Source organism: Balaenoptera ricei, chromosome 2 (assembly GCF_028023285.1).
Source record: "Balaenoptera ricei isolate mBalRic1 chromosome 2, mBalRic1.hap2, whole genome shotgun sequence".
Taxonomy (NCBI): Eukaryota; Metazoa; Chordata; class Mammalia; order Artiodactyla; family Balaenopteridae; genus Balaenoptera; species Balaenoptera ricei.
The window spans coordinates 12,466,742-12,475,712 of record NC_082640.1 but is presented as its reverse complement, the minus strand read 5'-3'; the positions used below and the strand labels follow the sequence as shown (position 1 = coordinate 12,475,712).

The window sequence follows — 8,971 nt, the reverse complement described above, 5'->3', positions numbered from 1 at the left end:
CATTAATTGTTTATAGATTTTTTGATGATGGCCATTCTGACCGGTGTGAGGTGATAGCTCATTGTCATTTTGATTTGCATTTCTCTAATAATTAGTGATGTTGAGCATCTTTTCATGTGCTTTTTGGCCATCTGTATGTCTTCTTTGGAGAAATGTCTATATAGATCTTCTGCCCATTTTTTAATTGGGTTGTTTGTTTTTTTGATATCGAGTTGCATGAGCTGTTTGTTTATTTTGGAGATTAATCCCATGTTGGTCGCTTGTTTTGCAAATATTTTCTCCCATTCTGAGAGTTGTCTTTTTGTTTTGTTTATGGTTTCCTTTGCTGTGCAAAAAAATGCTGATTTAAATAATATTTTACATTAATAAGATTGAATGATTTTCAAATTTTAATGTCTCATTCATAACTATTTTTAATTTCTGTTTGGTTGTCTTTTCCTTATAGGTGTGATTGTATGTGTGTGAAGGTGAGTGTGCTCATATATCAATTCTTTGTCTCTTATACACGTTGCAAATATTTTTTTCTAGTTATTATTTGATTTTTAACTTTGTTAATAAGGTCTTTTCTTACATGGTTTTATGTCATACAGTTTATTTGAAAATTTGTGTGTGTGTGTGTGTGTATGTGAATGAACTTTCTGGTACAAGGTAATAAACACATTCTCCTATATTTTCCTTGGATTTTTTAGCTTTACGTACTATTAATAGCTTTATTGAGATATATATCACGTATCATACCATTCTCTTATTTAAAGCAGTTCTTAGTTCTCCTATTCAATAGTTCTTATTATATTTACAGAATTGTGCAACCTTTACCACAATCAATTTTAGAACATTTTCGTCTGCCCCCTGAAAAACCCCATACCCATTTGTAGTAACTTTCCATTTCCCCTCAACATGCCCCTACCTCCCCACTGTAGGTGATCAGTTTTTGTTTCTATAGTTTTGCCTTTTCTGGACGTATATAAATGGGGTCATATTATATGTGGTTTTTTGTGACTGGCTTCTTTCACTTAACATAATATTTTTAAGTTTCATCCATGTTATAGCTTTATGTATTTATAATTAGATCTTTAACCTATCTGGAATTTATTGACTTGTATAATAAATTGGGTTAATAATATAAATATATATATATATAATATATAATACAGATTGTTGATCTTTTTAAAAAGCTTAGCCAGTTGTATCAGTACTATTTTTTTTAACATCTTTATTGGATTATAATTGCTTTACAATGTTGTGTTAGTCTCTGCTGTATAACAAAGTGAATCAGCTATACATATACATATATCCCCATATCTCCTCCCTCTTGGGTCTCCCTCCCACCCTCCCTATCCCATCCCTCTAGGTGGTCACAAAGCATGGAGCTGATCTCCCTGTGCTATGCGGCTGCTTCCCACTAGCTATCTATTTTACATCTGGTAGTGTATATATGTCCATGCCACTGTCTCACTTTGTCCCACCTGACACTTCCCCCTCCCTGTGTCCTCAAGTCCATTTTCTACGTTTGCATCTTTATTCCTGTCCTGCCCCTAGGTTCTTCAGAACCTTTTTTTTTTTTTTTAGATTCCATATATATGTGTTAGCATATGGTATTTGTTTTTCTCTTTCTGACTTAACTTCACTCTGTATGACAGAGTCTAGGTCCATCCACCTCACTACAGATAACTCAATTTCGTTTCTTTTTATGGCTGAGTAATATTCCATTGTATATATGTGCCACATCTTCTTCTTTTTTTTTTTTTTTAATAATACTACTTTTTAAAAATTTATTTATTTATAGCTGTGTTGGGTCTTCGTTTCTGTGCGAGGGCTTTCTCTAGTTGTGGCAAGCGGGGACCACTCTTCATCGCGGTGCGCGGGCCTCTCACTATCGCGGCCGCTCTCGTTGCAGAGCACAGGCTCCAGATGCGCAGGCTCAGTAATTGTGGCTCACGGGCCCAGTTGCTCCGTGGCATGTGGGATCTTCCCAGACCAGGGCTCGAACCCGTGTCCCCTGCATTGGCAGGCAGACTCTCAACCACTGTGCCACCAAGGAAGCCCCCGCCACATCTTCTTTATCCATTCATCTGTCGATGGACAGTTAGGTTGCTTCCATGTCCTGGCTATTGTAAATAGAGCTGCAATGAGCATTGTGGAACATGACTCTTTTTGAATTATGGTTTTCTCTGGGTATATGCCCAGTAGTGGGATTGCTGGGTCGTATGGTAGTTCTATTTTTAGTTTTTTAAGGAACCTCCATACTGTTCTCCATGTATCAGTACTATTTACTTAAGAGTCAGGCCATCCTTTTCCCACTAATCTTTCTCCCTCATCTATACGGATGGACCTGTGTCTGAACTCGGTTTGTTTATTCTTGTGCTGCCATCACACAATGGTGAGGACTGTAGCGTGATAGTATAGTTTTGCTATGTAGTAGCGCAAGTCGTCCCTTTTTTTCCTTTTCCTAAAATTTTCTTGGTGATTCTTTCACATTTTTCCCTTCCCTTTGAATTTTAGAATTGGCTTGTCAAGTTTCATCAAAACATTGTTTAAATTTTTATTGGAACTTTGTTGAAATTGTAGATTAATTTTTGAAGAATTTTTAACTTTATAATATTGGGTTTTCCAATATTTTAATTGAATTTATGGCTATATGTTTACTTCATTAGAGGGAGGGTAGATATTCCACCTGGAATTAGCTTTTTAATTGGTTATTGATGTATAGGAAGGTCACTTACTGAGATAGAAACTGCAGGGGGGAGGAGTAGAGTTGGATAAAAGGATAATGAGATCTGCTTAGATGCATTGTGCCTGAGATGTTTATGAGAAATGAAGACAGAGATGTATACACCAAATATTGTACCCCTAATTTTGGTGACGTTTTTAGAATGGCAATGGAAAGGCGAATGGCCCATAAGGTCTTTTGAAGAAGAATATGATATTGAGACCAAAAATGAAATTATTGAATTTGAAAACAAATGCCATAGCTTCTCACATAGTTGCAAATTTCTTTTTTTAATAAAGGGGAAACAAAACACCACTAACTGTTTGATTTGACTTACCTCATGAAGAAGCTACTGGAATAAATAATTCTTGAACTCATAGCTGGTCAAGCTCCCTACAGCCTTCCCCTTTCTCCAAGGTCTGGCTGCAGTTGTATTTTTCCATTACCCCAGGTTTCAGCACAGCAGGTTGTAATCTGGGTTTCCTAGGCAACCTGAGTGGTTAAAATGAAGGTGATGATAACAGTAGCCAGTGATATTCCTCTTCCCTGTACACAGCAACTCTTGTAAGATCCCTGATTTCTCAGTTTGAAGTCCTCCTCACATATCTCAAGAAACCCTCCGGGGCATCTTGGTGGATTTCCAAGCATCGTCCTCTTAGGTTCCTCACAGAGTCTGACTTCTCCCCCTCTGCTGCTGGGCCTCCTCCACGGTGACTTGATGCCTGTTCTCTGATGTCCACCAAGACACTGGGGGTGGGGGGGTGACGCATGGCCACATCCAGCACAGGGTCATGCTGCCTTTCAGTTGGGCCACAACTGACATTCTGCATGCCGTGTCAAAGACGCGGTAGCAGATGCACAAAAGCCCTGCTGTATTCTCTAGTAAAGTGGGGAGACTCTTCCCTGTCTCTAAACCCCATGTAACATTCTCACCTGGCCAGAGGAGAACCGTCTTGGGCTCTCAGCAAACACCTGTCTGCGTGGGACGGGGTAGCTGGCTGTGCCGAGTGACTGCATGTGCTCAGCATCTCCTGCCTCTCCAGTTGTCCCGCTGGGTGTGGGCCCCTGACCTTGAACCAAGCTTCTGTGCCTGATTACCAGTCTCTTCAGTCTTGGTTCCATAGATTTTTGGTGTCCCATCACTGGGCCCGTCCAGAAATGACGAGAAAGTCTGAATCCTAGGATGACGACAGTTTAGGTTCAAGCTGGAACCCCTCCTGCTCATCTAAGGAAATGATTCTGAATCATGTATTAAGTTTGAATCATCCTAATAGGCCTCTAGCCATCTGCTCATACTTGTAAGAAAAGAGACAAATTGTGGTTTTGGGCATATGGCTTTTGCTATTAAACCTTATTGTCTCCTTTTAATGGTGAAAACGATACATTGTTTAAAACTAAGGAACTGTTATTGCATGTGACTAAATGTACAACGAAATACTATATAAGTTATATTTATGATCTGATGCTCAGACCAAAGGAATGAGTATGAAGGCAGGAATGGATGGAGCATGGAGAAAATTGTGGCCACGCACAAAAAAACCAGATTATATCTTGCTCATCACTTTTTTTTTTTGATTGGGAGTGGCTGGAAGTTGTCAGAGAGAATGCCTGGATGGCCATTCTTCCTTTCACCTAGTAGTGAGTATTGGGAACTGCTTCCCCTGTGTTTGTCCTTTTCTTCACTTCAAAGGGATAAAGAGGTTTGGTGACCTCAGCTTGACCAAGTCTTCAGGACCTGCTGCGGAGGACACTCATTATGACTTCTCTGCTTTTGATTGATTTGAGCTATTGGAAACACAGAGAAGTTAATTTTAGAGAGTACCACCTTGACAGTGTTAAAGTTTTCCAACAGTCTGTATAGATAGAAAGGTGGATCTGAGACGTGAACTTTAGAAGCGTGCTGTTCTAACTCAACCTCTGCTTTTAGACAGAACTTCCAGTCGATTGTTCAATCTATTCTAACAATATTTCAAAGACAGCCTGTGGTTGCATAGCCCCACGGCTCACAGGCATTATTATTTAGGAAAAATTTTCCACCTTTTGAAATGTAAGGCACGTATTACTGTTCCATCTTTAGTGAAAATGACAAATAGTTATTTGGTCTTTCTGGCTCCAAATTGAATGTGGAATGGGATATAAAGGAAAGTACATAAACTTTTTTTTTTTTCTTTTAAACAACAGAAATTTATTCTTTCACAGTTCTGGAGCACAGAAGTAAAAAATCAAGGTGGTAGCGTGGTTGGTACTGTCTGGAAGCTCTGAGACAGCATTCATTCCATGTTTCTCTCCTAGTTTGTAGTGGCTGTTGGCAATTCTTGGTGTTCCTTGGCTTTAGCTGCATAACTTCAATCTTTGTCTTCGTCTTTACCTGGACTCTATGTCTCTGTGCCTTCTCCTTTTTTGTCTCTTATAAGGAAACTTGTCATTGGATTTAGGGCCCAACCTAAGTCCAGGATGATCTCATCATGAGATCCTTAACGGAATTATATCATTTCCAAATGAGATCACATTCATAAGTACTGGGGGTTAGGACCTGCCACAGAAAGTACATAAGCTTTGATGTCAGACAGACTTGAATTTAAATCCTGGCTTCACCACTTCCTAGCTGTGTGACCTTGGAAAAGTCATTCAACCTCTCTGAATTTCTCTTTCTGCAACTCTAAAGTAGAGCTCAAATGTCTATCTCAGCAGGTAGTTAATATCAGTTAAATGAAATGATAGATGTGAACAGGGCTGTTGAATACATTATGTATTCAACAAATGCACTTGACCTATGTGTTATTTTCAAATGTGCCCAACATCTAAGTCACTATTTCGTATTGATCGTGCTGCTTATGTAGCTGGTGACGTCAGCAAGGAAAGTTCATTACAATCAAGGAAGTTTTTAGAAATCTAGTTACAGCCTGAAGATTGGACTGATACCAAGGAGAATGAATTATTTTGCAACCTAAGATTAGTTCGGTGAAAAAGATTAATGAGTCACATTATACAATCGACTCAAGCTAGTGACAAATGGATATGTTCTGGCTTTTAGCTAGAGTTGATTTAATAATATTTGTGCAACAACGACATTAAATTCAAAATCTGTTCTAGTGAATTGAACTTCACCCAGAAATTTCCTCTCAGAGACGAGGTCATTTGGGGGCAGCCCCCTGTTTTGTGGAGGTTCAGAGTTCTCAAGAACCTGTCCGATCCTCAGACACCCTGTTCTTTCTGCTTCCTGCTGTGATGTAACTATGAGATGACTGAAGCTCTCATCTACCTATTTCCATGAATTATGTTATCTGGAAGAATCATAGATTAAGCCAGAATCAGGCATTGATACCTTCATTGGCATTAATTTATCTGGTTAACCCTAGCAAAGAGTAGAATCCTGAGGTAAGTTGTGTTGGAGAAAAACAAGTCATGATGGGAGACTCAGACCCCTGGGAAGAAGTGGGTCATCTACAGGGGCTGAGCAACGACTGGTGGGGGGTATTTATTACCCTGAGCTATCAGAACACTGCTTACATTTCTATTGGTATTTGGGTCAATGATGCCTTGTTTGGACATTCCTATTTTCATATTCCTGTCATTCCCACTAAGTTATAATATCTTCAAGGGAAGAGAGCTTCCCTTTCATATTTGTGACTTTTCCTCAGAGCCATCCTTGCATGTAGTAGGTATTCAGTAAATTCCTGTTGAATGAATAAGTCAATGGAAGTAAAGGGGATATGCAAAGTGGAATGAAAAGGCATTGAAGAAAATTTGTTTTTTTTCGACTAAGGTTGAACTTCAGAATTCTATTTCCATTTGTTACTTCATGTAAACTACGCTTCTGTGAAGTCTTTTCTATTTTCTACCCAGCTTTGGGTCTGTCTACCCCTTCCTTTTGATCTTTATGACCATCACCTCCAGTACATCCTAGCAGGCTCACCTCCTACATGAGACATGTGACCGTCTCTGCTTTTTCCTTCTCACTGAACACCTGGCATCCAGTTGACAATGCTCAGAGTGACCAGGAAGAAATCCATCACTTCATTCTAATATCATGTGAACAAGAAACAATCAGGGATCACCATGGTTACAAAGTGCTCTATCCTTAAGTTCAAATTACAGTACAAAAATTAATTCACTAATAAAGGCAAACAAATATTGAACACACCAACCATACACCAAGACTGAAAATAGAGTGTTACCCAAGACAGATACTGCAGGGGACAATGGCAAGTATCTGATGAATACAATTTTGTTGCCATAAACAACTTTTAAAATTTGCTCTGGAATATAGGAATGATTTCATATTACAGAAAAATTCATCTCAATGCTTCTTTCATTGGAATGGATTGCATTGATCCTTTCTCCTTATTTTCCCATGGGGGAAGAATATATCCTGATACTTTTTATAATAAAAATTTTTTTTTTAAGTTTATTTATTTATTTATTTATGGCTGCATCAGGTCTTAGTTGTGGCACGTGGGATCTTTGCTGCGGCATGAGGGATGTTTCGTTGCGGCGTGCGGGCTTCTCTACTTGTGGCACATGGGCTTAGGTGCCCCCCAGCATGTGGGATCTTAGTTCCTCGATCGATCCCCAGGGATCGAACCCTCATCCCCTGCATTGGAAGGCGGATTCTTAACCACTGGACCACCAAGGAAGTCCCTGTAATTAGAATTTTTATCTTGAGGTAGTTGTAGACTTACATGCAGTTGTAGGAAATATTAGAGAGAGTTCCCATGTGCCCTTTAGGCAGTTTCACCCAATGGTAACATCTTGCAAAAGTACAAAACAGTACCACAATGGGATATTGACATCGATACAGCCAAGGTGCAAAGTATTTCCATCACCACCAGGGCCCCTCATATTGCTCATTTATAACCACATCTACTTTCCTCCTGCTCACTCTCTTTTTAATCCCTGGAAACAACTAATCTGGTCTTCATTTCTATAATTTTGTCATTTCAAGAATGTTACATAGATGAAATCATACAGTCTTGTAACCTTTTGGGATTGACTTTTTTTCAAAGTAATTCTCTGGAGATCCAGGTAGTTGCATGTATTCATAGTCCATTCCCTTTTTAAAAAAATATTAATTAAATTATTTATTTTTGGCTGCATTGGGTCTTCGTTGCTGTGTGCGGGCTTTCTCTAGTTGTGGCGAGCGGGGGCTACTCTTCCTTGCTGTGCACGGGCTTCTCATTGTGGTGGCTTCTCTTGCTGCGGAGCACAGGCTCTAGGCACGCAGGCTTCAGTAGTTGTGGCACGTGGGCTCAGCAGCTGTGGCACACGGGCTTAGTTGCTCCATGGCATGTGGGATCTTCCCGGACCAGGAATCAAACCCAAGTCCCCTGCACTGGCAGGGGGATTCTTAACCACTGTGCCACCAGGGAAGTCCCAGTCCATTCCTTTTTATTGCTATGGTATGGATGTACTGTGGTTTCTTTAACCATTCACCCATTTCCAATTTGGGGCTATTACAAATAAATATACTATAAACATTTGTGTGTAGGTTTTGGTATGAACATAAGTCTTCTTTTTCTTGGGATAAATATTCAGGAGTGTGATTGCTGGGTTGTATGGTAGTTGCATGTTTAGTTTTTTTGTTTAAGAAACTACCTAACTTTTCCAGAATGGATGTACTGTTTTACATTCCCACTAACAATGTATGAGTGAACCAGTTTCTCAGCTTTCTTGGCAGCATTTGGTGTTGTCATTGTTTTTTATTTTATTTTATTTTAAAAACATTTATTTATTTATTTGGCTGCGCCAGGTCTTAACTGTGCCATGGGAGATCTGGTTCCCTGACCAGGGATTGAACCCGGGCCCCCTGCATTGGGAGTGCAGAGTCTTAACCACTGGACCACCAGGGAAGTCTCTGTTATTATTTTTTATTTTAGCCATTCTGATATGTGTGTAGGGGTATCTCATTATGATTTTAATTTGCATTTCTCTAATGGTTAATGACGTTGAACATCTTCTCATATGCTTATTTGCCATTTTTATAGCTTCTTCGGTGAAATGTCTATTCATGTCTTTTGCCCATGTTCTAATTCTGTTTTTAATTTTTTTCTTTTTTTTAACTGTTGAACAATTTAGAGAGTTCTTTATATAGACTAGATATTAGTCCTCTGTCTAATATGTGGTTTGCAAATATTTTTATTCCCCAGTCTGTAGCTAGTCTTTTGATTCTCTTAGTAGAGTCTTTCACAGAGTAAAAGTTTATAATTTTTATGCAGTCCAATTTATCAACTTTTACTTATGGATTGTGCTTTCAATGTCAAG

The 8,971-nt window shown here is 39.1% G+C and overlaps 1 non-coding gene across 1 annotated transcript; it reads right to left on the bottom strand.

Moving 5' to 3' along the window:
• Positions 1-8,486: 8,486 nt before the first annotated feature.
• Positions 8,487-8,559, bottom strand: TRNAG-CCC (transfer RNA glycine (anticodon CCC)). Its single transcript has one exon. It is a non-coding gene; the product is annotated as a tRNA-Gly (tRNA).
• Between the last annotated feature and the right edge of the window lie 412 nt (positions 8,560-8,971).